At 44.4% G+C, this 27,210-nt stretch overlaps 1 protein-coding gene across 6 annotated transcripts in view; it reads right to left on the bottom strand.

The window, feature by feature from the left end:
- Nucleotides 1–22,139, bottom strand: part of RAF1 (Raf-1 proto-oncogene, serine/threonine kinase) — a 79,928-nt gene extending 57,789 nt beyond the window's left edge. The window contains exon 1 of one of the 6 annotated variants that reach the window (XM_054480351.2): nt 21,723–22,139. The gene's annotated coding sequence lies outside the window, so the exon portion shown is untranslated. Of the gene's footprint in view, nt 1–19,256; nt 19,620–21,279; nt 21,457–21,722 lie in introns of those variants that run through there. The other 5 variants (XM_054480352.2, XM_063661711.1, XM_063661714.1 and 2 more) reach the window with 5 other exon arrangements.
- Nucleotides 22,140–27,210: the final 5,071 nt, after the last annotated feature.

Here is a 27,210-nt window from a genome sequence, read left to right as displayed (position 1 = left end):
ATAGTTCCACTTACAGGAAATATAACAATTTCCAAATATTTGGTGGACATGCCCCCCCCCCCAAAAAAAAAAAAAGTTTTTTTTTTTTTTTGGAAACAGGGTCTCGCTCTGTCACCCAGGCTGAAGTGTAGTGCCGCAATCTCAGCTCATTACAACCTCTGCCTCCCAGGTTCAAGGGATCCTCCCACCTCAGCCTCCCAAGCAGTTGGGACCACAGGCACATGCCACCATATCCCAGTAATTTTTGCACTTTTCATAGAGACAGGGTTTCACCATGTTGCACAAGTTGGTCTTGAACTCCTGAGCTCAAGTGAGCTACCTGCTTTGGCCTCCCAAAGTGCTGGGATTACACATGTGAACCACCGTACCCGGCCCCAAAAATGCTTTCTTAAGCATAACTACATAATGCTAGTTGTAGTTTAGATTCCTGGATGTTAACTTAAAACACTCCCATAGGAACCCGGTGTGGTGGTTCACGCCTGTAATCCCAGCCTGAGGCAGGTGGATCATCTGAGGTCAGGAGTTCGAGACCAGCTGGGCCAACATGGTGAAACCCTGTCTCTGCTAAAAACACAAAAAAATTAGCTAGGCATAGTGGCAGGCGCCTGTAATTTCAGCTACTCGGGAGGCTGAGGCAGGAGAATTGCTTGAACCCAGGAGGCAGTGGTTGCAGTGAGCCCAGATCGTGCCATTGCACTCCAGCCTGGGCAACAAGAGCAAAACTCTGTCTCAAAAAAATTAATTTAGGCCGGGCGCGGTGGCTCATGCCTGTAATCCCAGCACTTTGGGAGGCTGAAGCGGGTGGATCACGAGGTCAAGAGATCAAGACCATCCTGGCTAACACGGTGAAACCCCATCTCTACTAAAAATACATTAAAAAAAAAAAAAAAAAAAAACTAGCCAGGTGTGGTGGCGGGTGCCTGTAATCCCAGCTAGTCGGGAGTCTGAGGCAGGAGGAGAACGGAGTGAACCCGGGAGGCAGAGCTTGCAGTGAGCTCAGATCACGCCACAGCACTCCAGCCTGGGCAACAGAGCGAGACTCCATCTCAGGAAAAAAAATAATTAATTAAAAAAATAGTAAGATAAATAACACTTCTCCCATTTCAGTAAAAGGATGAAGCCAGTTTCTCAATGAATAAAAACAAGAGACTGTTGAATGTCAAGTTTTATAGACAGCCCAGACAACACAGGGAGACACCATCTCTACACACACACACACACACACACACACACACACACACACTAGCTGGGTATGCTGGCATGGGCCTGAAGTCCCAGCTATTGGGGCAGGGCCCGGGGGTGGGAGGCTGAGGGGAGAGGATGGCTTAACAGGGAAGTTGAGGCTGCAGAGAGCCATGATCACATCACTGTACTCCAACCTGAGTGATACAGCAAGACTCTGTCTCAGGGAAAAAAAAAAAAGAAAAAAGTCAAGAATGCATTCTTGAGGAATTCCACCAACAAAATGCACCAAATATAGCCAAAGAGTTTTCTGCTATATGCCAAGTGGAAAGCTATGAAGAAAGAGAAGAACAGAAGCAGGAGGACATTGATTTTCATCTCCTATTCTTTCAAGAAGTAAGATTCATTATCTTTTAAAAAGTCTAAACACTGGTAAGGCAAGACACAAGTCCTACCCATAACACTGCATCTCTGTCCTCAGGCAACAAATCAAATGACAGATAAAAGCACAATATCTACCACTCAACCCCCAGGCTTCAGCACAGAACTCACAAACATTCTGCTAAAGCAAAAAGGTGTACTGTATTTCCAGAGAGCTTGCAGAGTTCTGAGCACTATTCCCATAATCCTCATATCTCAACCTACACAAAGCACCATCAGGCTAAGAAACAGACTATATAGCAGACAGAACACTCTTGCGTATGCAAACATGTTAAGGATCAAAGTAAGAAAAGAGTAACTATAGGGGCCATACTATATTTGCCAAAAAGTGACTTGTTTAAAAATTAAGAAGAAACCGGGTGCAGTGGCTCACATCTGTAATCCCAGCACTTTGGGAGGCTGGGATGGGTGGATCACCTGAGGTCAGTAGTTCAAAACCAGCCTGGCCAACATAGTGAAACCCCATCTCTACTAAAAATACAAAAAATTAGGCGTGGTGGCAGGCACCTATAATCCCAGCTATTAGGGATGCTGAGGCAGGAGAATCGCTTGAACCCGGGAGGCGGAGGTTGCAGTGAGCCGAGATCGCACCACTGCACTCCAGCCTGGGCAACAAGAGCAAACCTCTGTCTCAAAAAAAATAAAAATAAAAAAGAAATCCAGTTTACCTCCTTGTGCAATTCCTAATAAATTGCTGAGAAGTGATCTTACACAGGAATCTTGTATAATTTATTCTGATGCTCATAATCCAGAAGAATATAGGGTTGTGATTAAGGCATTTTCAACTCAACAGTCATTTCAGCCTTCTCACCCTGTGGTCCACCTCTAGAAATAATTTCAGTGAATTGTTGCATTCAGAGGCATTTCTAAAAATGAATAAGTAGTACCAGATTAATAAACTATAAATTAGACAACAAACCTTCAAAAACCCTGGAAAGGTTTTGCTGGTTTTTTTCAGTTTATCATATCCTGTAAAAAATAAGAAAGCACCACTATGTTCAAGGTGCAAGACTATTAGAGAGCAGCACACATACAAAGTACAATGAAGTAGCTTCAGGACAAGTCAAATCTGGAGAGACTACAATTATTAAAGAGTTACTACCTGTACTTTGGGTATCATTTTAAGTGATTTGAATCCTAATATTTTAAGGTACATCTGCCACATTAAAGCTAAATCTGAGGAATAAATGTTTGAGTGAAAATGTTATTTTATCAACGTCTAGAGAAGTAAGCCATACTAGAACACCCACTTAAGTTTTCTCATGGATTGTACTGCCGCAACTACTCTCCCGAAAAATGAGATTAGATTCCTTTGGACAGTGGTAAGAATTATCACAATTCTGACTAATGCAGCAAGCTTCTCAGGAGTTAAGTGTACAAGAACTACAAGTCCTAAAACTTCTGTCCAAAAGAGAGTCAAGAAGCAGCTGGACAAACTTAGGGTTAAGGATGACTTTGTTTTGCCCTATCCCTTGGCTCTATCCTTTTGTTTAGCAAGGCCTAGCAGTCAAATCTTCCTATTGCCCTTTCTGAGTAGGGCAATCCTCCCACCTCAGCCTCCTGAGTAGCTGGAAAAATGTAATCTTTCATTCATGCAGCTAACATTATAATCTACAGCAAATGGATAAAGAATTAAGACAGGCAGAAATATAATAACGATATTACCGGTTTCTTTTAAGTCTTTTTTTTGAGATGCAGTCTTCCTCTGTCACCCACGCTGGAGTACAGTGGCGCGATCTCAGCTCACTGCAACCTCTGCCTCCAGGTTCAAGTAATTCTCCTACCTCATCCTCCTGAGTGGCTGGGACTACAGGCGAGCACCTCCAATGCCCTGCTAATTTTTGTATTTGTCTTTTTTTTTTTTTTTTGAGACAGAGTCTCACACTATTGCCAGGCTGGAGTGCAATGGCACAATATCGGCTCACTGCAACCTCCGCCTCCCAGGTTCACATGATTCTCCTGCCTCAGCCTCCCGAGTAGCTGGGATTACAGGCACACACCACCACACCCGGCTAATTTTTTGTATTTTTAGTAGAGACGGGTTTCACTATGTTGGCCAGACTTGTCTCGAACTCCTGACCTGGGGATCCACCTGCCTCAGCCTCCCAAAATGCTGGGATTACAGGTGTGAGCCACCACGCCCGGCCTAATTTTTGTGATTTTAGTAGAGACAGGGTTTCAACGTGTTGGCCAGGCTGGTCTCAAACTCCTGACCTCAAATGATCCACCCACTTTGGCCTCCCAAAGTGCTGGGATTACAGGAGTGAGCCACTGTGCCTGGTTTTTAAAGTCATTATTAAAATCTTCATTACCGGCCAGGCGTGGTGGCTCACGCCTGTAACCCCAGCACTTTAGGAGGCCGAGGCGGGCGGATCACAAGGTCAGGAGATCGAGACCAACCTGGCTAACAGGGTGAAACCCCGTCTCTACTAAAAATACAAAAACAGCCAGGCGTGGTGGTGGGCACCTGTAGTCCCAGCTACTCAGGAGGCTGAGGCAGGAGAATGGTGTGAACCTGGGAGGCAGAGGTTGCAGTGAGCTGAGATCGCGCCACTGCACTCCAGCCTGGGCAACAGAGCGAGACTCCGTCTCAAAAAAAAAAAAACAAAAAAAATTCAGGCCAGGTGTGGTGGCTCACACCTGTAATCTCAGCACTTTGGGAGGTTGAGGCAAGCAGACTGCTTGAGCCTAGAAGCTTGAGACCAGCCTGGACAACATGGAGAAACCCCATCTCTACAAAAAAATCAGCCATGCACAGTGTAGCACATGTGTAGTTCCAGCTACGCAAGAGGCTGAAGTGGGAAGATCACCTGAGTCCAGGGAGGTCCAGGTTGCAGTGAGCCATGATTGTGCCACGGCATTCCGGCCTGGGCAACAGAGTGAGACCCTGTCTCAAACAAACAAACAAAATAAATAAATAAATAAATTTTAAGTGGTCACAACACTGGAAAAAAAATAAATCTCACACATAAAAAGTTTCTGCTGAGCAAATATGCTCAAATGTTAGCTTCCTCACCAGTCCAAAAGGGCACTCTCATGCACTGCAAGGTGATGTGTATGTGTCAATATTTTGAGTTTCCTCACTCCTCTTTCTCAATTTCTGACCACAAACTGGTAACTTCATCAGATGACAGCCCAGAATAAACACACATGAAGAAATAAGCCACTCTACTCTTCTAAAAGTTAGCAGGGGCTGTACAAGTTTACAAAACAGACTCCTACATTTTAAAAGTGTAACTTTAAAAATACAAGTTAAAAATGAGCTAGTTCAAAAACAATTATGCTAAAACAATCAGTTCCACAAATGATACCTGGAGCCAACTTTATTTTTAACTCTCACCACAAATGAGCTTAAATTATTTTCATTTTAAATCACATTGTCTGGACTCTTTTTTAACCCGAGTTTTTCTTTTCACCTTCAAATCAGTCACTGTTTTCTTCATCTAGTCAGCAACTGCTGATTTTTAAAATAAACAGATGTGTATTCAAAGTACACCATTAACACAAGTACCAAAACACACAATGTACAAATAAAATATGGTTTAGGAATGATTACTCAGATAGCCAAGTAACAGTGGAGTTAAAAAAAAAAAGCTACATAATGAAGTAGGAAGGAAGGGGGAAAAAAATCACCTGGAAACACTAACAATTTCAACACTAATTTCTCTTTCATACTAAAGGCATTAATTTTCACAGTAAATCTTGCATATTCAACAAGTGGTTAAAAAAAATTAGCCCTCCTCAAAGATAAGGACACAGAATATAAGTGAATCATTCATTCTACACACTGGCAACACTCATTTGGCAGAGGAGATGTGTCCTCAAGAGAAGAGGTATTCCCCCAAGTTTACATCTTACCAAAGCAATTTCAAGAAGTAACCATCTGTATTAGCCGGATGTGGTGGTGCACACCTGTATTCCCAGCTACTCAAAGGGCTGAGGCACGAGAATCATGTGAACCCAGGGAGCAGAGGTGGCTGTGAGCCAAGATCGTACCACTGTCCTACAGCCTGGGTGACAGAGTGAGACTCTGCTTAAAAAAAAAAAAAAAAAGTAACCATCTGATTTGGCCAGCTCCCCTACACTTCCTTCTGAAGTCAATGGCTTTCAAATAGAAAAATTCCCATCGGCCGGGTGCAGTGGCTCACGCCTGTAATCCCAGCACTTTGGGAGGCCGATGTGGGCGGATCACCTGAGGTCGGGAGTTCAAGACCAGCCTGACCAACATGGAGAAACCCAGTCTCTACTAAAAATACAAAATTACCCAGGCGTGGTGGCACATGCCTGTAATTCCAGCTACTTGGGAGGCTGAGGCAGGAGAATCGCTGGAACACAGGAGGCAGAGGTTGCAGTGAGCCAAGATCATGCCATTGTACTCCAGCCTGGGCAACAAGAGCAAAACTCAGTCTCAAAAAAAAAAAAAAGAAAGAAAGAAAGAAAAGAAAAAAATTCCCTAGTCTTTAGTGGTGCACTCAATAGTAAACTTTAACAACTTCTAAGAGTTACAGTAAGACACCTGTAAAACTGGTAATATCATTTGTTCTTCAGAAATTACTTTTAACCAACTTTTCAATAATAATTTTCTCAAAAGAAGGACATGTTTAAAATTTTTCCCTGGCCAGGCGTGGTGGTTCACGCCTGTAATCTCAGTAATTTGGGAAATCAAGGTAGTAGAATGGCTTGAGCCAAGGAGTTCAAGACCACCCTGGGCAACAGAGTGAGACCCCATCTTTATAAAAATGAAACAAAATTAGCTGGGCATGGTGACATATGCCTCTAGTCTCAGCTATTCAGGAGGCTGGGCGGGATGATCACTTGAGCGCAGGAGTTTGAGGCTGCAGTGAGCTATGATCGTGCCACTGCACTCCAGCATGGGGGCCAGAGACTGTCTCACACACACACACACACACACACACACACACACACAGTTTTCACTGTTAGTTACACTATTAATTCATTAAAGCTCTAAATTATACCCTGCTATTTTGCCAGAGGATAAAATAGTAAATGAAACACAAAAATATAACCTAGGGTCAGGAGCAAAGGCTCACATCTGTAATCTCAACACTTTGGGAGGCCAAGGTGGGAGGAGTGCTTGAGCCCAGGAATTCCAGATCAGCCTGGGCAACTGGGGGGGAACATCAACTCTACAAAAAAATTGTTTTTAATTAGCTGGGCAGTCAGGCGCAGTGGCTCATGCCTGTAATTCCAGCACTTTGGGAGGCCAAGGCGGGCGGATCACCAGGTCAGGAGTTCGCGACCAGTCTGGCCAACATAGTGAAACCCTATCTCTACTAAAAATACAAAAAATTAGCCAGGTGTGGTGATGGGCGCCTGTAATCCCAGCTACTTGAGAGGCTGAGGCAGGAGAACTGCGTGAACCCAGGAGGCGGAGGCTGCACTGTGCCGAGATCACGCCATTGCACTCCAGCCCGGGAGACAGTGCGAGACTCCATCTCAAAAAAAAAAAAAAAAAAATTAATCGGGCATGGTAGTCGTGCCTACAGTCCCAGCCACTCAGGAGGCTGAGACAGAAGAATTGTCTGAGCCCAGGAGGTCGAGGCTGGAGTGAGCCATGACTGCATCACTGCACTCTAGCCTGGGTGACAAAATGAAACCCCATCTCAAAAAAGAAAATATAACCTACATAATTATACACGAAAGCATTGAAGAACTACATGTATTTCCTATAATCTTGTTATAATCCATCATCCAGTATAGGACACTGCACAAAATTAGGTACTCAAATATCTGCTGAATATTAATGGAGAAAATTTAACAATTACAATATTTATCCTAACCCTTTTTCATGAATACCGAATCACTATCACATAAATCTAAAGAACCAGAATGCCTCTCTATAGACTGTAACCCAGCAAGGAATGAAAGGAAGATAAGAATAAAGAGCACCATTCATTCAACAATTTCTAAGAATCTACTTTCAACTGTTAGCTGCTTTGAGGAATATAAAGTTCAGGGAGACATGGTCCTTGCATTCCAGAACCCCTTAAAGTAGAAGTAAAAACCACCACCGTTTAACAAAAATTCAATATGTGATAGGCACTGGGCTAAGAGCTTTCAGGAAGACAAGTAGGCCTACAACAAAATATGAAATTAAGGGTAGGGAGGATTCTCAAGAAAGGTACTATAAGAATCTGAAATGTGGTAAGGTCACTTCTAGCTTGAGTGGAAGAAGAGGTAGACAAGGATATTTCATTGTGTATTTGAGCTTAAAGGGGCAATATTTCAACAGACTAACGCAGAGGTAAAACAAAAGCTAAAGTGTGCCCAGGGAATAAGCACAGACAAGCAGGTAAAGAAATGAGCCTGATGAAGGATACAGCCTTTCTTATTATATAACTTCGTTTCCTTTTATTTTAAATCTTCACAATTAATGTCTTTACAAAGGCACTCGTTATAAATAGCAAGCCTTTTTACTTCTAAAATGTTTACCCTGCTTTGTTTTTTTTCTATAGCACTTTAACACTGCATATATTAGAGGGGGTCTTTTAACCCCTTCTTTGTTTTATCTTTCCTTTCCTTCTCCCAATAACCAATTATTCTTCAGTGTTTTCCTACATGCTTATAATCTCATACCGATATATATAGATTTTTTGCAATAATTTCTTTTCCCAATAATTTTTTAAGATACACGAATTGGGCCGGGTGTGGTGGCTCATGCCAGTAATCCCAGCACTTTGGGAGGCCGAGGCGGGTGGATCACCTGAGGTCCGAGTTTGAGACCAGCCTGGCCAACATGGTGACACATTGTCTCTACTAAAAATACAAAAAAAATTAGCCAGGCGTGGTGGCTCATGCCCGTAGTCCCAGCTACTCGGGAGGCTGAGGCACGAGAATCGCTGGAACCCGGGAGGCGGGGGTTGCAGTGAGCCGAGATCGGTTGCAGTGAGCCGAGATCGCACCACTGCACCCTAGCCTGGGCAATAGAGCGAGACTTGGTCTCAAAAAAAAAAAAAAAAAAGATACACGAATTGATCACAGAATACATGTTCAAAGAGGGAGGGAAACAAATTAAAAATATGAGCTGGGCACGGTGGCTCATGCCTGTAATCTCAGCATTTTGGGAGGCCAAGGCGGGCAAATCACTTGAGGTCAGGAGGTTGACACCAGCCTGGCCAACGTGGTGAAAACCCGTCTCTACTAAAAATACAAAATTAGCCAGGCGTGGTGGCGCATGCCTGTGGTCTCAGCTACTCGGGAGACTGAGGCAGGAGAATTGCTTGAACCCAGGAGGCGGAGGTTGTGGTGAGCTGAGATCACGCCATTGCACTCTAGCCTGGACAACAAGAGCGAAACTCCGTCTCTAAAATAAATAGATAAATAAATGACATAAAAAATTAGCTGGGCAGGGTGATGAGTACCTGTAATCCCAGCTACTCTGGAGGCTGAGGCAGGAGAATCGCTTGAACCCAGAAGGCAGAGTCTGCAGTAAGCCAAGATCATGCCACTGCACTCCAACCTGGGAGACAGAGCAAGACTCCATCTCAAAAAAACAATAATAAATAAAAATAGGCCAGGCATGGTGACTCACGCCTGTAATCCCAGCACTTTGGGAGGCCGAGGTGGGTGGATCACAAGGTCAGGAGTTCAAGACTAGCCCGGCCAAGACGGTGAAACCCCATCTCTACTAAAAATACAAAAATTAGCCAAGGGTGGTGGTGGGCGCCTGTAATTCCAGCTACTCAGGAGGATGAAACAGAGAATCGCTTGAACCCGGGAGGCAGTGGTTGCAGTGAGCCAAGATCATGCCAAATAATAATAATAATAATAATAAAAAAACTATGGAAAAATACCAAAAGCTTAAAATAACCTATAGACGACAAATGTGAACATTTGTAGATATTTGTATCCAGTCTTTTTTTTTTTTTTTTTTTCCGAGACAGGATCTCACTCTTGCCCAAGCTGGAGTGCAGTGGGAAGATCATGGCTTACCACACAGCCTCAACTTCCTGACCTCAAGTGATCCTCCCGCCTCAACCTCCCAAGTAGCTAGAACTACAGGTGCACCCATGCCCAGCTATTTTTTTTTTTTTTTTTTTTTTGTAGAGATGAGGTCTTGCTATGGTGCCCAGGCTGGTCTCAAACTCCTGGGCTCAAGTGATCCCCCTGCCTCCGCCTCACAAAGTGCTGGGATTATAGGCATGCTCTACCTTGCCCTGACTCCATCTTTTCCACGCAGATACATACTTGTAAGTATTTTTCTTCAAAAAAAAATGAGGTCTTACTTAACATATTTTAGTGCTGTTTTCACTCAATATGCAATTGACCCTTCCCAACACACATTGAATTGTGCAGGTCCACTTATATGTGGATTTTTTTTCAATAAATATATTGGAAAATTTGGGGAGATTTGTAATAATTTGAAAAAACTGGCACTTACACTGTAACATAAAAATATCAAAAAAAATTTAGATGTTAGATATATCATGAATGCATACAATGTATGTAGATACTAGTCTTTTATCATTTACTATCATAAAATAAAACACAAATTATAAAAAGTTAAAATTTATCAAAACTTAGGTCGGGCGCAGTGGCTCACGCTTGTAATCCCAGCACTTTGGGAGGCCGAGATGGGTGGATCATAATGTCAGGAGTTTGAGACCAGCCTGGCCAACACAGTGAAGCCCTGTCTCTACTAAAAATACAAAAATTAACTGGGCATGGTGGCTGGTGCCTGTAATCCCAGCTACTCGGGAGGCTGAGGCAAGAGAATCACTTGAATCCAGGAGGCAGAGGCTGCAGTGAGCCAAGATCGCAACACTGCACTCCAGCCTGGGTGACAGAGCTAGACAGGGTCTCAAAGAAAAAAAAAAAAATCAAAACTTATGCATATACTTACAGATCATACATAACACCATTTGCACAGACACACATTCACAGTTGAGAGAAATGTAAACAAATGTTAAGATGCAGTATATTAAATAACTGCAGCATATTATATAACTGAAGCCAGGTGCAGTGGCTCACATCTGTAATCCCAGCACTTGGGGAGGCAGAGGCAGGTGGATCACTTGAGGTCAGGAGGTCGAGACCAGCCTGTCCAACATGGTGAAACCCTGTCTCTACTAAAAGTACAAAAAATTAGCCAGGTGTTGTACAGCTACTCAGGAGACTGGGGCAGGAGAATCACTTGAACCCGGGAGACAGAGGTTGCAGTGAGTATAGTGAGCCAAGATTAAGCCACTGCACTCCAGCCTGGGCAACAGAGTGAGACCCCATCTCAAAAAAAATTTTTTTAATTAAATAAATAAATAACTGCATAAAATTAAATGATGTTGGCTGGGTGCGGTAGCTCATGCCTATAATCCCAGCACTTTGGGAGGCTGACGCGGGTAGATCGCTTGAGGCCAGGAGTTTGAGACCACCCTGGGCAAGAGGGTGAAACCCCATCTCTACTAAAAATACAAAAATTAGCTGGGCATAGTGGCACAGGCCTGTAATTCTAGCTACTTGGGAGGCTGAGGCAGGAGAATCGCTTGAACCTGAGAGGCAGAGGTTGCAGTGAGCTGAGATCTTGCTACTGCACTCCAGCCTGGGTGACAGAGTGAGACTTTGCCTCAAAACAAAACAAACCTGTTGTACAAACTATATTACTATAGTAATTTCATAGCCACCTCTTCTTTCTATTGCAGTGAACTCAAGTGTTACAAGTTGCAAGTATCCACTTAAAAGGCCTTGTGTCCCTGTGAGCAGTTGGTCTCTCCAGTACATTTCCTATTGCAGTAAAAAGTGATATCTCTTGGCTGGGTACATTGGCTCATTCCTGTAATCTCAGCACTTTGAGAGGCCGAGCTGGCGGATCACTTGAGGTCAGGAGTTCGAGACCAGCCTGGCCAACATGATGAAACCCTGTCTCTACTAAAAATATAAACATTAGCCGGTCGTGGTAGCAAGTGCCTGCAATCCCAGCTACTAGGGGGGCTGAGGCAGGAGAATCGCTTGAACCCAGGAGGCAGAGGAGAGCCGAGATCATGCCATTGCACTCCAGCCTGGGCGACAGAGCAAGACTATGTCTCAAAAAAAAAAGTGATCTCTCATGGGTCTTCTGTATTTTTCATCATGTACAGTACAATACCATAAACTTTGAATAACACCATGGCTCCCATATGAAGTGCCACTAGTGATGCTGGAAGCGCTTCCAAGAAGCAAAGAAAAGCCATGACATTATAATAAAAAGTTGAACTGCTTGACTTATACAGTAGATGCAGGTCAGGTCAGCAGCTGCGATTGCTGGCCATTTCAGACAGACTATTCATCTTTTCTTTTTCTTTTTTTTTTTTTCAAGAGACAGCATCTTGCTCTGTTGCCCAGGCTAGAGCACCATGGCACAATCATAGCTTATTGCAGCCTCCAATTCCTGGACTCAAACAATCCTCTCTCCTCAGCCTACCAAGTAGCTGGGACTACAGGCGCATACCACATGCCTGACTAGTTTTTTTGGTTTTAGAGATGGGGGTCTCACTATGATGCCCAGGCTAGTTTTGAACTCCTGGCCTCAAGCAATCCTCCCTCCTTGGCCTCCCAAAGTGCTGGGATTACAGGCATGAGCCACAGAGGCTGGCCCTAAATACATAATAGAATAAAAAAGTATGAGAGGCCAGGCACAGTGGCTCATGCCTATAATCCCAGCATTTTGGGAGGCGGGAGGATCGCTTGAGCTCAGCACTTCGACATCAGCCTGGGCAACATGGCAAAACCCCATTTCTACAAAAAATACAAAAATTAGCTGAGTGTGGTGGCACACACCTGTAGTCCCAGCTACTCAGCAGGTTCAGGAGGGAAGATGGCTTGTGCCCGGGAGGTCAAGGCTACGGTGAGCTGAGATCACACCACTGCACTCCAGCCTGGGCAATGGAGTGAGACTGTGTCACTCACAACACAAAAAAAGGGTATGAGTATAAAGTAACTACAACTATGTGTATCAACTTATAGAAAAACTTTATTCATTTTTTTTTGCTTATTTTTCTTCTTACACTTCACAAGGATGAAAGAAAAACAGTGTTCTTTTTAAAAAGATGTCATTAATTGTCTAATTAATGTATCTCTTTGAACAACATTATACACAAGTTTAAGACGGAGGAAAAAACCCATCAGATCCAAATATAGCCAAATTCAAAGGTTCTGGTTTGCCCATTAGATCTAAGTAGCAATAAGAAGAAAAGGAGGGCCAGGCGCAGTGGCTCAAACCTGTAATCCCAGTACTTTGGGAGGCTAAAATGGGAGGATCAATGGAGGCCAGGAGTTCGAGACCAACCTGGTAAACATAGTGAGACCCCCCCATCTCTCAAATAGTAAAAATAATAATTTTTTAAAATGCAAAAAGAAAAGCCTACAACCATTTCACAATCATTAGGGTTGTTATTTTATTTATTTATTTTTTGAGACGAAGTCTCACTCTTGTGGAGTGCAATGGCGCCATCTCAGCTCACTGCAACCTCCGCCTCCCGAGTTCAAGGGATTCTCCTGCCTCAACCTCCCAAGTAGCTGGGATTACAGGCATGCGCCACCACGCCCAGCGAATTTTTTTTGTACTTTTAGTAGAGATGGGGTTTCACCATGTTGGCCAGGCTGGTCTCGAACTCCTGACCTCAGGTGATCCGCCCGCCTCGGCCTCCCAAAGTGCTGGGATTACAGGCATGAGCCACCGTGCCCAGCCCAGGATTGTTATTTTAAAAATTAAAAAAGAAAAAATAACAAGTGTTGGAAAAGATGTGGCAAAACTGAAACCCTTGTGCTTTGCTGGTTGGAAATGTAAAATGGTGCAGTCACTGTGCAAAACAGTTTGGCAGTTCCTCAAAAAGTAAACACAGAATTACCATATGATCCAGTAATTCTACTCCTGTGCATTACCCTAAGGCACTGAAAGCAGGGGCTCAAACAGATATTTGTACACCAATGTTCACTGCAGCATTATTTACAACAACCAAAAGGTGGAAATAATCCAAGTGTCCATCACGGATGAGGAGATAAACAAAATGATATATTCATACAATGAAATATTATTCAGCCATAAAGAGGAATAAAATACGGATACATGCCACCACCACATGGATAAACCTCGAAAATGTGCTAAGTAAAATAAGCCAGACAAAAAAAGGCCAGATAGTGTATGACTCCCCTTACATGAGGTAACTGCAATAGGCAAATTCATAGAGAGAAAGTAGAATAGGGGTTACGAGGAACTGGGCATAGGGAGGAATGAGGAGTTCTTGCTTAATGAGTACTGTTTCTGTTTGAAGTAACGAAAAGGTTCTGGAAACGGGTAGTGGTGATGGTTTTAAGACATTGTGAATGTTGTTAAATGTCACTGGATTATAGATACACACACACACATCCCCCCCAATCCCCCCCCCCCAACTTACATAAGACAGCCTAGGGGTCCATTTTGCATTGTCAGGCAATATTAGATAATACCAGACAGGGAAATCACAATCTCTCCTCTCAAAATCACACTATAATGCTAGACCAGACTAAGGTCAAAAATGGTAGAAGAGTATCATTTATCCCCCCATTCTCTCTGGGTATAACTTTCTTCCATATCTAAAACCTATCAATGCAAAAGGAAATAGCCAGCATGGTAACAGCTGCTTGAGCTGAAGAGTCAGTGTGCTGCTAAAGCAGGCAAATGTCATCAAGCAGCTAGCAGGCAGAACCTAGAGCACTCTACATATAATGCCCAATAGAGGGAGAAGCTTAAGCAACTTAGCTCCTCTAACAGACAGGTCCTAAGTTACAAAGTTCTAAGTTTGAATTTAGTAAGTGTAGCCTCTTTACTGTAAGCATTTTGTAGAGATGGCAGTAGAGTGAAACTAAATCCATAAGTGATTAACCTCTGATTAATGTTTGCTGTGTAAGACAAGGTTTTAAGAACTGGAGATATATAAACAAGAATAAGACATGCCCCACTGGAAATATATAGGCAAGAGTAAGACATGCCTCATTTTTAAACAGAGACATAAGACATCTATACAAGAAATTCAACTTGGCCACTGCGGTGGCTCACGCCTGTAATCCCAGTATTTTGGGAGGCCGAAACGGGTGGATCATCTGCGGTCAGGAATTCAAGACCAGCCTGGCCAACATGATGAAACCTCATCTCTACTAAAAATACAAAATTTAGGCAGGCGTGGTGGCAGATGCCTGTAATCCCTGCGACTTGGGAGGCTGAGACAGGAGAATCACTTGAATACAGGAGACAGAGGTTGCAGTGAGCCGACATCAAGCCACTGTACGCCAGCCTTTGTGACAAGAGTGAAACTCCATCTCGGAAAAAAAAAAAAAAAAAAAAAAAGAGGAATAGATAAAAGTAAGGAAATGTCAGCCTCTCTCAATTAGATAAGGTCCTTGAAGGTAGGAACTTGCCTTATGCTGCACCAAATGCACTGGCCTGCACCTTCAGGGGCTTAAAAATACTGGCTTTTGATTTCCACTAAACATACTATTACTATGAGAAAGCCATGTGAGCAAGACAGGGAAGCAAGAATTGTATATTCTTGGTATTAGTCTTAATACCAAGTCTGGTATTAAGTCTGGTAGCCAGGGAAAGCCTGGAAGATCTGAGCTAGAAAGTAAGGCCAGCACATCTACCCTTAAATATTCTTATGTCATCACAAAATAGGATACATAAGAATTCACATTTCCCTCTGTGAAAGGAAGCTGGGTAGCTAGAGAACAAAGGGGAACGTAGAATTACTATGCACAACATAACTTTCTATATCCTTTAAATTTTGTGACATGTGACCTTATTACTTACTCAAAAAAAATAATATTTAATTCTTAAGAATTTCCAGGCAGGGGCCAGGTGCAGTGGCTCACACCTGTAAATCCCAGCACTTTGGGAGGCCGAGGTGGGCAGATTACCTGAGGTCGGGAGTTCGAGACCAGTCTCACTATCATGGAGAAACCCCATCTCTACTAAAAATACAAAATTAGTCGGGCATGGTGGCGCATGCCTGTAACCCCAGCTACTCAGGAGGCTGAGGCAGGAGAATCGCTTGAACCCAAGGCAGAGGTTGCGGTGAGCTGAGATTGCGCACCACTGCACTCCAGCCTGGGCAACAAGAGCAAAACTCCATCTCAAAAAAAAAAAAGTATACAATAAAATGGCTTTTATTATATTCACAGTTGTGGATCCATCTCCATAATTGTAGAACACTTTTATCACCCAAAAATAAAAAATAAAAAAAATACAACCCTATCACAGTCACTGACCATTCCCTACATCCCTCAACCCCTAATCTACTTTCTGTCACTAAGGATTTTCCTATTCTGGACATTTCATACAAATGGAATAATTCAATGTGGTCTTTCCTGCATGGTTTCTTTTACTTAGCATGTTTTCAATGTTGTAGTATACATCAGTACATCCTTTCTTTCTATTACTGAGTAACATTCCATCACATAGTAGCGCTCCCCATATCCACTTGGAATATGTTCCAAGACTACCAATGAATGCCTGAAAGCAAGAACAGTATACTATACTGTATACACTATGTTTTTTCCTATACATACATACCCAGGATCAAGTTTAACATAAATTAGGCACAGTAAGAGATTAATTATAATTAATAATGGAACAATTATAAGAACATAATATCATAAAAGTTATGTGAGGGCTGGGCATGGTGGCTCACGCCTGTAATCCCAGCACTTTGGGAGGCTGAGGCAGGCGGATCACCTGAGTTAGGGAGTTCGAGACCAGCATGACCAACATGGTGAAACCCTGTCTCTGCTAAAAATACAAAATTAGCCAGGCGTGGTGGCACATGCCTGTGATCCCAGCTACTCAGGAGGCTGAGGCAGGAGAATCGCTTGAACCACGAGGCAGAGGCTGTGGTGAGCCAAGATCATGCCACTGCACTCCAGCCTGGGCAACAAGAACGAAACTCCGTCTCAAAAAAAAAAAAAATTGACTGCCACTGCCTGCTGCTTCCCATTTATTAACAAAAAATGTAAACAACCTCTAAATCATAAAGATTTTAAAACTGTAAACTAGCTTTAGGATTGTTAAGCCCCACCCAGTAAAACCCCTTAGAATCTGGTCTAAAAATAAAACCGTGTGTCAAGTGTTCCTCAAAAAATACTATGTACACTGATTGGAATGTGATGCCAATTAACATACTTTGTGAGTAATTTGCCAAACTTTAGATAGTCTAGGCCAAAACCAGTAACAAAGAAACAACACCCACTTGACATTTTCCTTGGTTAAGCTGAGATTCTAGGGGTCATTTTAGAAGAAAGGCAAACAGATCTGAAATTAACTAAAATCATTTAAAGCTATGCAAGTCATTCTGGGAGAAAAGAAATAACAAAATGACTCAAACATTGTAAAATTAAAGATCAAACCTTAATGTGTAATTAAGGAATTTTTACTTACAACTCTAAGGCAAGAAAAAAATAGCCATTACTATCATGAGAATTAAAAGGCAAGATGCCTGAGCGACCCTGTAATGCCAGCACTTTGGGAAGCCGAGGCGCGTGGATCACTTGAGGTCAGGAGTTCAAGACCAGCCCGGCCAACATGGTGAAACCTCGTCTCTACTAAAAATACAAAAATTAGCCAGGCAAGGTGGCCGGCGCCTGTAATGCCAGCTACTCGGGAGGCTGAGGCATGAGAATCCCTTGAACCTGGGAGACGGAGGTTGTAGTGAGCCAAGATCACACCACTGCACTCCAGCCTGGGCAATAGCACCAGATTTCATCTCAAAAAAAAAAAAATTACAGGCAAGATATGTTAGCCCTATACCAAAAGTACCAACTGAATTGCAACACAAATATCTAGTATTACATTTTGAACCCAGTCAGATGAGCAATTAGGAATTCTACCCTCCCATACACATAACAATAAAAGACTTAAACAACCTCATCCTAAATAAACCCAGTGTTCTCTGATTTTCCAATTAATTTATTCAAGGTAAGTAATTTGCCACCACATAGTCATTTGTTTTGAAGAAATGACTCCCAAGATCTGCACAACTTAAAAACAAAAAACTAAGTCAAAGCTCAATTTTATGGTTTCACAAACCCCCTCACTGTCACATTACCTACTGCCTTTCAAAGGCAATATTTAAAATTCTCTTCTGCAAGTCAACATGAAGGCATGCTGTTTGGCTAACAAGCTCCTCCCAAGATCAAGATTATTATGTACGGCCTATTATGTTCTTAACATGCAAACAAAAGTACTCCCTCATGTAACATTTTTTTAGGCAGTAGGTTACTAAAAAAGATTTACCTGAAATTTAAATGTAGAATCATACATTTACTAGTAATAGACTACCTGAAATAGTAGTTTAAAGTTATCAATTATATTTTTTATTTCATAAATAATCCAGGGCTTCTGGAAAAGTCAAATTTAACTTCCAAGAAGTATGAACTTGTTTAATCTTCAGAGCAAACAAATGACATGTTATAAACTAAAAGCCACTAGTCTCAGAGCAACTGTAATACAATACTTGATGTTTAACATTCTTCACTTCATCTTTTAGATACTTTTTGTCAGAAATTACCAGCTTAATCTGCTGCTCACTGTTTTTTCCAGCTAAACCAAATCCCATAAAATATGCACAAGCCTTCTATTAAAGGCCACTTTTTTTTTAAGACAGGGTCTCACTCCGTCACCAACGCTGGAGTACAGTGGCATGAACATGGCTCACTGCAGCCTCAATCTCCCTGGGCTCAGGTGAGCCTTTCACCTCAGCCTCCCAAGCAGCTGGGACTACAGGCATACTACACCACACCCTGCTAATTTTTTTCTTTTTGCGTGTGTGTATTTTTTGTAGGGACAGGTTTTCACCATGTTGCCCAGGCTGGTCTCAAACTCCTGAGCTCTAGCAATTCACCAGCCTCGGCCTCCCAAAGTGCTGGGCTTACAGGCCTGAGCCACCACAACTGGCTGATGTTTTTACAACTACTGACAAGACTTTAACAAAACTAAGGAACTCTACTACAATTTATAATCACAAAACACCACATATCAGCCAGGCACGGTGGCTCACGCCTGTAATCCCAGCACTTTGCAAGGCCAAGGTGGGTAGATCACAAGGTCAGGAGTTCAAGACCAGCCTGGCCAATATGGTGAAACCCCGTCTCTACTAAAAACATAAAAGTTGGCTAGGCGTGGTGGCAGGCACCTGTAGTCCCAGCTACTCAGGAGGCTGAGGCAGGAGAATGCTTAAACCCAGGAGGCAGAGGTTGCAGTGAGCCGAGATCGCACCACTGCACTAAAAAAACACCACATATCTTTAAAAGATAAGCCTTTAGTACAGAAACAGTAACAGGTTTATTTTTCCAAGTATCCCAGCATTCAACTGGGTCAAATGTTTATGTTGCATTTTAAACAGCTTAGCCCTTGAATGATAAGGGTAAAAACAAGCCAAAATAATCCTGAATGTTCTTCAGTGGTATATAATCATCACAACCAAAGCAAGATTTAGGAACTGCAACTGAAGTCTGTTAATTCCATAATAGTCACTTTAGCATAAACATTAATCACAATATTATAGCTATTTTAGGAAAATTATGTTTATGGGGATAAAGATTTTATAACAGGTTATCCGAGAAGTCAATACAAATAGTTTATAAAATACACTTATTAAACTAAAAATACTCACATTCTACACTTTTTTTGATGTTTGTTTTCTATAGTCGTCCAATTTCTGTAAGACTGGGGAGTACATTATTTATATTTAAAATTTAGGCCCCGCATAGTGGCTCATGCCTGTAATCCCAGCGAGGCCGTGGGAGGCCGAGGTGGGCAGATCTCTAGAGGTCAGGAGTTCGAGACCAGCCTGGCCAACACGACAAAACCCCATCTCTACTAAAAATACAAAAATCAGCCGGGCGTGGTGGTGTGTGCCTATAATCCCAGCTACTCCGGAGGGTGAGGCAGGAGAATTGCTTGAACCAAGGAGGCGGAGGTTGCAGTGAGCCGAGATTGCACCGTTGCACACCAGCCTGGGCAACAGAGTGAGACTCTGTCTCAAAAAAATAAAAAACAATAGAATAATAAAATAAAAATTAGTAGGAGAGTGTTCTACATTTATAAAGTTAACATTTTTGTGAGCAAGTATAACTTTAAGAGAATTTTTTGCAAGAATCCCCAGGAATATATGAGTTCAATTCATTCACCACTGTGTAAGTGCAAAACATTGATATAAAACACTTATCAAAAATGTTCTGCTGGCCAGGCACAGTGGATCACACCTGTAATTTCAGCACTTTAAGAGGCTGAAGCTGGAGGATCACTTGAGCCCAAGAGTTCAAGACCAGCCTGGCCAACATAATGTGACCCCCTCTCTATTATTTAAAAAAAAAAAAAAGTTCTGCCTGGCCAGTGGCTCACCCCTGTAATCCCAGCAAGCACGTTGGGAGGGAGACGTGGAGGCAGGAGGATCGCCTGAGCCCAGGAGTTTGAGACCAGCCTAGGCAACACTGCCAGACTCCATCTCTACTATTTTTTTTTTTTAATTAGCCATGTGTGGTGGCACCTGTCTGTAGTTCCAGCTACTCAGGAGGCAAAGGCAGAACTGCTTAAGCCCAGGAGTTAGAGGCTGCAACCGAGCTATGATCATGCCACTGCACTCTAGCCTGGGCGACAGAGTGAGATCCTGTTCCTTTAAAAAAAAAAAAAAAAAAGTTTGAATTGTTCTGAAAAAATAAAAAAAAAAGTTATAGTCATTAACTAAGTTAAACTAAATATGTTCAATCACTATCAGCTTCAACATCAACAAAGGGAGAAAATTATCAGCAAGAATGAAGATTCAGCAACCCATGTACAATAATCCAAATTCAACTAGTTCACTATCTACAACAAAGACAGCCCCCTCACAATTCTAGCAACTTTTATTTTATTCACATCTCTCACCATTTCCTTCCTGCACCCCAGGCAATTTGCTGCTCCCCAAACTCATCCCAACTCCCACATGGCTCTCAGCCTTTGTACCAGCTGTTCCCTGAGCTCCTCCTCACCTGGTGAGCACTTACTCACCGGTGTTTCAAAACTCGACTCAGAAGTCTCCTCGAGTGTAGAAGCTTCCTCAACTCCTCCCCAAGCAAAACTAACTGTTCTAAATCCCCACAACACTTGATAAGCCAATTCTTATCATACTGCATTGTTTTCACGCCTTAGGAGCGCAGGGAGGGCAGAGTCTCTCCACTCAGCCCACAGAGGACCAGGCAAACAGAAACGCTCAATGAACGTGCCTTGAATTCATTTTCCACTTAGATTAAGTGACCCCCTAGAACCCGTTCACATCTCAAGGATACACATAAGTTCCATTCCTTCTTCCCACCACAGAATGAATACCAGGGGCACACCCAGGGCCCTAGAACGAGAACAATGAATGAACACGACCGCCTAGCCTCTCACGACGTCCAAACGCCTCTCTCTTGGGCATCGACTCGCTCGCAGAGCCTCAGCAGCTGCAGAGCTGAAGCGTCCCGGCGGCTCTCGCTTCACACACAAGACAGCCCTGGCTCTTCATTCCAAAGCGTCCTGAGGCCAATCCTCTGTAAGTATCCCAAGCCTTTCATTAATAACCCACAGAGTCCTGATACCCAAGGCTAGCCCTGATACCCAAGAAGAGGCCCCTGTGCCTTTGTGGTAGGGCACTGGCCAGTTTCCTCCTCTCTTACCCGATTCCTCACGTCTTCTCTAAAAGGGTGTCACTTGACTGAAGTACCCTGAGAAAGGGTGCAAGCCCGGGTCCCACATTCGGCGGCCCAAGAGAAAAGGAATTGCCCCATCCAAGTGACAACAGATATGGGGCAGCTCTGGGCGGATTTTCCCACTGCCAAATATGAGGAATGCGCATGGCATAAGGGTGGCGTTGGCACGTTTCCGCCAAACACAAGGAAATTTGAGTGGGATGTGGGACCTAGGCTCGCCGGCCATGACACCGGACTCCGGGGCCCCCGCCCAACTCTACCCGGGGTGACAGCGGCCTGGCCCAAGCCCTCTGCCCGGCAGCCGCGGGGCCGCTCCATCAGCGCCACCCAGGCCCGGTCGCCCTGGAAGCCGATCCCTCAGCCCCGCCGCCCGACTCCCCCAGCATCCACGACCCGGCCCTGCCACCTACCTGAGGGAGCCAGGCCGCCCCAACGTCCTGTCGTTCAGCTGCAGCTTCTCGCCCGCTCCTCCTCCCCGCGGCGGGTGAGGGAGCGGGAGGCGGTCACATTCGGCGCGTCCCCAGCCCAGGGGACGGAGCCCCAAGCAGCCCCCGCATCGTAGCAAACGCGCTCCGCGCCTCAGGGCACGCGCCCCAAAGCCCGGCCAGCTGACCCTTTTCGGGGCCCAAAAAAAGCAGCAGAAAACCGTTCCCGCTTCACAATCGTTTTCCTCTTACTCCCGCCATCTAAGATGGCGGCCCAAGCGCCCGCGATTAAGACTCTCGGGCGGCCCCGGCAAGCGAGCCCTCGACTCGGTGCTCGTCCTCCCGACCTGCGACGCCACCGGCTCTCCGATTCTGCGCGAGCCCTACTGGCAGTCGACTTCTAACTTGGCTCGGGCATCCATCGCTCTGGCCTGAGCTCATGCCCCGCCCCCGGGGCGTGGCCTCGCGATTTGGTGGCCGCCATTTCGAAGCTGAAGAGGTTAGGCGATGCTAATTTGCTTTCAGGAGGGGCACTCGGTAATCGAGAAGAACCGGCTTTCGGCCAGCCAGGAGTGGCCAGAGGCCTAGAAGGGGAGAGGAAGGCCTGCCTGCCCAGCATTGCAAGGCCCAGCGATCACCAGACGTGCCTCAGGACACAGGGCACAGTGTCCAACTTTGACGCCATATCACGGCTCCGCCACTTGACAGCTATGTGGACAGTCCCTGAACCTTAAACGGTCTTTTCCTTGTGTGTAAATTCCGAGTTCATTTTTCCCCCACCACATTAGCAACAAGTTAGAAAAACTGATAATATCCAGTTTGGTCCAAGGTATATTGAAACCTGTTGTGTGCCCTCGCAGCGCTATCACAGTGGAACTTGGACATGTTAAAAGTATATATCCTTACTCCCGGCAGTTTCACTTCTAGACACTAATTCTAGAGAAATAAGTATACACATACACAAAAAGCTATGTGTGAAGATATTTAATGCCATATTATTTGCATTCTGGAGAAACACTGGGGATGAAATAAAGATTAATAGGAAACTGGTTAAAAGAACGCTGCTACACATCCAATCTGGGTTGTCATCCATCCAAGAATGAACTAGATACAGTTACTGAATTTAAAAAACAACAAAAAAAGGGCCGGGCGCGGTAGCTCACTCCTGTAATCCCAGCACTTTGGAAGGCCGAGGCAGGCAGATCACCTGAGGTCGGGAGTTCGAGACCAGGCTGACCAACATGGAGAAACCCCGTCTCTACTAAAAATACAAAAATTAGCCGGGCGTGGTGGCGTGCGCCTGTAATCCCAGCTACTCAGGAGGCTGAGGCAGGGGAATCGCTTGAACCCGGGAGGCAGAGGTTGCAGTGAGCCCAGATCGCGCCATTACACTCCAGCCTGGGCGACAGAGCAAGACTCCGTCTCGAAAAAATAAATAAATATAAAAAAAAAATACAAAATTAGGTGGGCGTGGTGGTGCATGCCTGTCATCCCATCTACTCGGGGGGCTAAGGCAGGAGAATTGCTTGTACTCGGGAGGCGGAGATTGCGGTGAGCCGAAATCGCGTCATTGCACTCCAGCCTGGGCAACAAGAGCGAAACTCTTGTCTCAAAAAAAAAAAAAAACATGGCTGGGCGTGGTGGCTCACGCCTGTAATCCCAGCACTTTGGGAGGCCGAGGCGGGCAGATCACTTGAGGTCATGAGTTTGAGACCAGCCTGGCCAACATAGTGAAACCTGTCTCTGCTAAAAAATGCTAGGCCGGGTGCGGTGGCTCACACCTGTGATCCCAGCACTTTGGAAGGCGGAGGCGGGCAGATCACGAGGTCAGGAGGTTGAGACCATCCTGGCTAACACAGTGAAACCCCGTCTCTACTAAAAATACAAAAATTAGCCGGGCGTGGTGGCGGATGCCTGTAGTCCCAGCTACTCGGGAGGCTGAGGCAGGAGAATGGCATGAACCCGGGAGGCGGAGCTTGCAGTGAGCCGAGATCGCGCCACTGCACTCCAGCCTGGACAACAGAGTGAGACTCCGCCTAAAAAAAAAAAAAAAGAAAAGAAAAGAAAACGAACAAACAAAAAAATTGGCCAGGTGTGTTGGTGCGCGCCTGTAATCCCAGCTACTCAGGAGGCTGAGGCAGGAGAATCACTCGAACCCAGTAGGCAGAGGTTGCAGTGAGCCAAGATAGCGCCACTGCACTCCAGCCTAGGTGACAGAGCCAGACTCCGTCGCAAAAAAAAAAGAAAAAAAAAGTCATTAAGTTAAAAAAGCAGAACATTGTGTATGATCTTATTTACGCAAACACAGGAACACAAGATACCTACCTAATACTACAGAATGCCATGTGCAGTATTACTTTTCGATATTGAGAGCCTATTAGGTACCACACATTATTTTGGATATTGGAAAATTAACAGTAATCAAAATCCCTGCCTTCTAGTAATGGGAGACTAAAAGAAAATATGAATAATAAAATTCAGGCTGGATGTGGTGGCCAAAGCCTCTAATCCCAGCACTTTGAGAGGCCAAGGAAGGAGGCTCACTTCAGCCCAGGAATTGAAGACCAGCGTGAGCAACGTGAGACCCCATCTCTACCAAAAAGAAAAAAGAAAAGAAAATTAGTGTGCATAGTGATATGCTCTTGTAATCCAGCTAGGGAGGAGGCTGAGGCGGGAGGATCACTTGGAATTGGGGATAGCATAAGCTATGATTGCCTCACTGCACTCCAGCCTAGACAACATAGCAAGACCCAGTCTCTTAAAAAAGAAGAAAGGAAAAATGAAGCAAAGTGAGAATGACAGGAGTATGTGGACCAACGTAAAAATAAATGTAGGAGAAAGACTGGCTGGGCGTGGTGGCTCACACCTGTAACCCCAGCGCTTTGGGAGGCCAAGGCAGGCAGATCACAAGGTCAGGAAATGGAGACCCTCCTGGCTAACATGGTGAAACCCGGTCTCTACTAAAAATACAAAAAAAAAAAAAAAAGCCGGGCGCAGTGGCTTATGCCTGCAATCCCAGCACTTTGGGAGGCCGAGGCAGGCGGATCACGAGGTCAGGAGCTCGAGACCATCCTGGCTAACACGGTGAAACCCCGTCTCTACTAAAAATACAAAAAATTAGCCGGGCGTGGTGGCGGGCGCCTGTAGTCCCAGCTACTCGGGAGGCTGAGGCAGGAGAATGGCGTGAACCCAGGAGGCAGAGCTTGCAGTGAGCCAAGATGGCGCCACTGCACTCCTGCCTGGGCAACAGAGCGAAACTCTGTCTCAAAAAAAAAAAAAAAGAAAGAAAGACTAGAAGGTGTGGAATGTGGATAGCATGAGAGGGATTTTTAAAATGGGAATAATAGGCCAGGCACGGTGGCTCACGCCTGTAATCCCAGCACTTTGGGAAGCCGAGGCAGGCAGATCACCTGAGGTTGGGAGTTTGAGACCAGGCTGACCAACATGGAGAAACCCCATGTCTACTAAAAATACAAAATTAGCCAGGCATGGTGGCCTGTAATCCAGCTACTCGGCAGGCTGAGGCAGGAGAACTGCTTGAACCTGAGAGGCAGAAGTTGCAATGAGCGGAGATTGTGCCATTGCACTCTGGCTTGGGCAACAAGGGTGAAACTCCGTCTCAAATAAATAAATAAATAAATAATAAAATAAAATAAAATGGGAATAATAACACCTTCCTTGCAGGATTAAATGAGATAAAACCTGGAGAGCACTTAGTGCGGAGCCTGGTGGTTGAGACTTCAGTGCCTAGAGTCTGACTTGCCTGGGTTCAAATTTAGACTCTGCCATTTCCTTATCTGTGACTTGGAGAACTCATTTAAACTTCTCAATTCTTCCATTCCCTCATCTATAATGGAAATGTGATGATACTACCTCTCACAGTTGTAAGGATTTAGTAAGTTTTAGACGTAAAGTACTTGGAACAGTGCCTTCCTCATATTAAGCATTGTAGAAGTGTTAGCTGTAATTATTAGAGCTGTCTCCCTCTTTTTCTAAAATAACACTGGTTTACAAGGAAACCAAAGAAGTCAATATTATAACTATCTCTAATTATCATTATCATTATTACTTGAGGCAGAGTTTCGAAGCCACACTTACTGACCTTCTGATTATTCCTTCCTTCAGCATCCCCAGCTGATATTTGCCCAGCACTTTACATCTTAGAAATTTAAGGAGCCTGTGCCTCATTCCAACTTTTCAGCTCACCTGGAAGAATGGCTACTTCATTTTTAAAAAAATTTACTGAGGTGAAATGAACCATTTTAAACTGAACATTTAGTGGCATTTAGTACATTCAGTCTTTTACAGCCACTACCCCTAGTTCCAAAACATTTCCATTACTCCAAAGTAAAACCCCTTACCCATCAAGCAGTTTCTTCCCCAACCCCTGAACGTCTGGCAATCACCAATATGCATTCTGTCACTATGGATTTTTCTATTCTGGATACTACATAAAAATGGACTCACACAATACGTGGCCTTTTGTGACTGACTTCTTTCACCTGGCATAATGTTTTCAAGGTTCATCCACATGGTAGCATGTGTCAGTACTTTATTCATTTTCATGGCTGAATAATATTCCATTGTAAGTTTATACCACATTTTGTTTATTCATTCATCTGTTGGTGGACATTTGGGCTGTTTCCATTTTTTGGGCATCGTGTGTGCTAAGAACATGTGTGTTACATGCTGGGTTGCATATCCCCTACTTTGGATACCTCTGATTTGGTGGTAGGAGAGGTCAAGTGTGCTAAAGTTATTAGGAAAGGCCTCAGAAGAGTAATAGGAGGAAGGAATGAGTCTGAAATGGTTTGAAGGAAGAATAGACATGCCCATGATGTCAGATCAGAGGAGGAAAATAGGCCGGGCGCAGTGGCTCACGCCTGTAATCCCAACACTTTTGGAGGCTGAGGCAGGCAGATCATCTGAGGTCAGGAGTTTAAGACCAGCCTGGCCAACATGACAAAATCCCATCTCTACTAAAAATACAAAAATTAGCTGGGCATGGTGGCTCATGCTTGTAGGCCCAGCTACTCTGTAGGCTGAGACACGAGAATTGCTTGAACTCGGGGGGTGGTGGTTGCAGTGAGCCAAGATCGTGCCACTGCACTACAGCCTGGGTGACAGAGGGAGACCCTGTCTCAAAAAAAAGAAAGATGTACAGTTGGCCAGGTGTGGTGGCTCACGCCTGTAATCCCAGCACTTTGGGAGGCCGAGGCGGGCAGATCACGAGGTCAGGAGATCGAGATCATCCTGGCTAACACAGTGAAACCCCGTCTCTACTAAACAAAATACAAAAAGTTAGCTGGGTGTGGTGGCGGATGCCTGTAGTCCCAGCTACTCAGGAGGCTGAGACAGGAGAATGGCATGAACCCGGGAGGCGGAGCTTGCAGTGAGCCGAGATCACGCCACTGTACTCCAGCCTGGGAGACAGAGCGAGACTCCATCTCAAAAATAAAAAAGAAAAGAAAAA

Source organism: Pongo pygmaeus, chromosome 2 (assembly GCF_028885625.2).
Source record: "Pongo pygmaeus isolate AG05252 chromosome 2, NHGRI_mPonPyg2-v2.0_pri, whole genome shotgun sequence".
NCBI classification, from domain to species: Eukaryota; Metazoa; Chordata; class Mammalia; order Primates; family Hominidae; genus Pongo; species Pongo pygmaeus.
This window is presented reverse-complemented; position numbering and strand designations above follow the sequence as displayed.